This window comes from Chelonia mydas, chromosome 14 (genome assembly GCF_015237465.2).
Source record: "Chelonia mydas isolate rCheMyd1 chromosome 14, rCheMyd1.pri.v2, whole genome shotgun sequence".
Taxonomy (NCBI): domain Eukaryota; kingdom Metazoa; phylum Chordata; order Testudines; family Cheloniidae; genus Chelonia; species Chelonia mydas.
Genome location: NC_051254.2, coordinates 38,828,046 through 38,832,287, shown reverse-complemented (window position 1 = coordinate 38,832,287; position 4,242 = coordinate 38,828,046). Strand labels below are relative to the sequence as shown.

The window sequence follows — 4,242 nt, the reverse complement described above, 5'->3', positions numbered from 1 at the left end:
ACCAGAGCCCTGCGGATAGGCCAGCTAATGACTCGCCCCCTTCCTACACTCCACCCTCCCCCCCCCCCCCCCATGACACACACAACCCTGCCCTAATACTTCTCTCCCTGTCCTCTCACTCCAGAAGTCTGCAAAACAAAGCACCCATAAAATCAGTGCCCCTGAGAAACGTGTCCCCTGCATCAGGAAGTGAATTCTGGGAGAGGCTGCCCATGGGTAGGGAAAGCAGACCCCCTTCCTCTCCTCTTGCCTCTGCCACCTGCCCCACCCAGGGTGGGTGGCTGCCATGCAATGGGTTAATGACTGGGAAACACGTGCATTGAGAACTGGCTGTCCCAGGGAATCCCCACCACCCAGCTACAGACAGGTCCTTATATTTGCCAAATGCATTTATTTAAAAAAGGGGAGAAAATAGTCTAGATCAGTGGGTCTCAACCATTTTCCACTGAATGCATCCGATGAAGTGAGCTGTAGCTCACGAAAGCTTATGCTCAAATAAATTGGTTAGTCTCTAAGGTGCCACAAGTCCTCCGTTTCTTTTTGCGAACCAGGGGTACGTGTACCTCTGGGGGTACGTAGAGGTCTTCCAGGGGGTACATCAACTCATCTAGATATTTGCCTAGTTTTCCAACGGACTACATAAAAAGCCCTAGTGAAGTCAGTACAAACTAACATTTCCTACAGACAATGACTTGTTTATCCTGCTCTATAGACTATACACTGAAATGGAAGTCCAATATTTATATTCCAGGTGATTTATTTCATAATTATGTGGTAGAAAGGAAGCAATTTGTCAGTACCAGTGGTTGTCACACTTTTGTATTTTTATGTCTGAGTTTGTAAGCCGGTAGTTTTTTAAGTGAGGTGAAACCTGGGGGTACGCAAGCCAGATCAGACTCCTGAAAGGGACACAGTCATCTGCAAAGGTTGAGAGACACTAGTCTAAAGTGATTCTAATCCCTGAGCTGGGTTCCTGCCTAAGGGACCTGGCTCAGATCCACAAAAGGACGTAAGGGGCGTTGGGATGTGGAGATGAAAGTCTTTCTCACACTGCAGTTTGGGACTTACCTTCTCATTTAGATTGCCCCATAACTTTAAATGACTAAGTAAGAATCTGAGCATAAGTCGAAGTGGGCTCATCACAGACCCCACAGTAACTAGGGGACGGGAATCCCTTACCACAGTTTCATAATTTTCCTGCATGACGTCCCTGTAGAGCCTTTAGTCATGGAGGTTTGTGATAAGGATTGTTTTCCTTAAAGCCTCAGCTCCTGGAGTCAAGTGATTATTTCAGCCTTTATTCTTAAAAAAAAAAAGTTTCTAGCCCTCGTGGCTATAGAGAAAGCTTCAAAATGTGACCCCAGTGCACCCTAATAGCTCAAAAAGCAGAAGGCAAATGAAAAGATCCCCAAAGCTCTTATTCTTACATAATCTCGTGATTTTAAAGCCAATCTCGTGATTTTTTGGGGAGCCTGATTCATGATTTTTGAACATTTGGGGGTTGGCAATACTGGCACTTTAATATTTGGGACATTTACCCATCTATGTGGAAATCAAGGGAACTTGTCTTGTCAATAATGGGGTTCAATTTTAATATAACTAATGCCCCCCCAAACATACTTACCCCTCTCCTGTGTGTCACTCGCTTTCCTCCCCTCTCTCCATCTCTGTCTTACTTTTCACCCTTCCCTTTCTGCAAATCCATCCCCAGACAGACAACGGGGAAACTCCACAGGGACCCATCCATGTTCCCCCTGAACCCCATCTCCCTCCCCCCCATTTCCCTCCTGAATCTCCCAGGTAGGCCCCTGGAAGAGATCCCGGGCAGTATGAGAGCAGGGACTTGTCCCCGGTAATGCAAGATCAGATTATCCCTCCCTCAGGTGCATTCACAGCCCAGGGAGCAGATACTCCAGGGGGGCTGTGACATCGGAAACTCCTGGGACCATTTGTGCAGAGTCACTTCCCTGCCCGTCCCCAGCACTTTCCCCACACATTCTCACAATCGGCTGGAATCTCCGGCTCAGGAGCTATTGTCGGCAGAGTCGGGGCTGCCTCAGGGGGCTAGTTCCAGCCAAAGTCCCCTCCTCGGCTGTTGACATAGGGAGCGCTGATGTCCCTGGCATAGCCACACTGCTGGGGAACCAGCAGCTGCTCACCAGGGCAGGGGTCCCAGGCCCAGATCAAAAGTGGAGGCAGCAGTGTTTGACCCAGAAAGATAAACAGAAAGAAACAGAGCTCGTGCTGCCAGGAGGGCTGGAACAATTTGTATAGTGAGGGGGCTGAGACCCACTGAACGAAACTGAAAATCCTGTATATAATGGAAACCACTTCAAGCCAGGGGGTGCGGGAGCACCCCTACTTCCAGCACCTATAAGTGGAACCTCCCCACTATGAGCAAGAACCCACCATAGCCCTCTAAATCAGTGGTTCTCAAGCAGGGGTGTGTGTGCCCCAGGGGTACGCAGAAACAAACAAAAAACCAAGCAAACAAAGACTGTCTCCACCAGGATTTTAGGGGGAGATTTTCAAAGGCACAAATCGCACGTAGACAATGCCTTTTCAGATGCCGAAACTGCTTGAAAATCAGAGAATGCAGGCCGTACTTCCGGAATGGGGGACTGTATCCTGGAAAGTAGTGACTCAAAGGGATTTAGGGGTCACAGTGGACAAGCAACTCAACCTGAGCTCCCAGTGTGATGCTGTGGCAAAAAGGGCTCATGTGATCCTACAGGGGCGTAGGAGGTGATTTTACCTCTGTACGTCGCCTTGGTGAGACCACTATTGGAATCCTGTTTACAGGTCTGGGGTCCACATATTTAAAAAGGAGGCTGAAAAATTGGAGAAGGTGCAAAAAAAGAGCCACAGAAGTGATTCAAGGGCTGGAGAAAATGCCTTACTGTGAGAGATGTAAAGAGCTGGTGCTGATTAGTTCACCAGGTGGAAGATCGAGAGATGTGTGCTGATTCAGTGCATGTAGGGAGAAAACATAGGGTACTAAAAGGCTCTTTAATCGAGACGAATAAGGTATAACAAAAAACATACCTGGAAGTTATAGCCAGACAAATTCAGACGAGAAAAAAGAAAGCACAAATTTGTAAGAGGGAGTGTGATTAAGCATTGGAACAAACTACTGAGGGATTCTGCATTTTTTTGGTATGTCTTCAAACTAAGACTGGAGGACTTTTTTGCAAGATATACTTCAGTCAAACCCAAGATATTGATCTCAATCTGGGGAGCAGTGAGAGAAATTCTCCAGCCTGAGCTGTAAAGCAGGTCACACTGGAGAAGTGTTATGATCCCTTCTGGCTTAAACTCTAAGGATTGATGAATGAATTAACCCCCTCCCTCCATGGGAATTAAACTCCTCCATGATCAACTTTCTCCCTGACATCTGAGAGCCAAAGGGTTGCCTCCATATTTAAGGAGACTCCCCCATTTAAAGAAACAGTGGCTCCCACGTGTTAAAAGGAAAACCAGTCAGCTCTTAACTGACTGGTTTTTGCTCCAGATAAAGCAGGATAAGGAGTTGGAGTTATTCCCCATTCTCTATGTGCGATCGGGTCTCTCTTTCCCTAAGCAGAATCCAGGGTGGCTAAAAAGCTCCGTCCTTTCTAGTAACCCTACGGTGTTAACTCCTTGCCTTCCCACCGCTGCCTTCACCCCAAAGGACAACAAATGGGGTGAAACTGTGGCTATACGTTCTCTGCCAACATCAGGGCAGGGCAGGGGAACAGATGGGTACGCGAAAGAAAAGATTGACTTGAGATTGTCCAATCCCATTTTCCCCCAGCCCAGCTGTTGCCCCCTCCCTGCTGCTACCCCCTCCAAAGTGCCATAGAAACTTCTGGCTCTAGCTCCCCACCCCTTCCCCTGCATGACCCTGGGACTGGCAGGGCCACGGGATGTACAGTTTTCTAGTTATTTATTATTGATGTAAATTCCCCTCATCTTTTGCTGCTTTCTCTTATGATTATATATCGAATCAAAATCTCCACACATTCCGCTCTCCCTCTGTTTATAAAGGATGGATCTACAATCCCCTCACATGGTGCCCTTTTCCCTCTCCCATTATTCAATATTACTATCAAATCCCTTCAGATTTTGTCATTGTGACCTTTAATTCTCAAATATTGCTTTAGCACCTCCCACCCTCTGATTGGAGGGGCTCCCCACCCTGGGTCACGGCACCAGTTGTCTCGGATGCCAGATGAGATGAGGCAGTGCAGAGCAAATGGGTAG

At 47.6% G+C, this 4,242-nt stretch overlaps 1 protein-coding gene across 6 annotated transcripts in view; it reads right to left on the bottom strand.

The window, feature by feature from the left end:
* LOC114022341 (zinc finger protein OZF) overlaps nucleotides 1-4,242 on the bottom strand; it is a 793,526-nt gene that overhangs the window by 184,627 nt on the left and 604,657 nt on the right. The window lies entirely within an intron of this gene.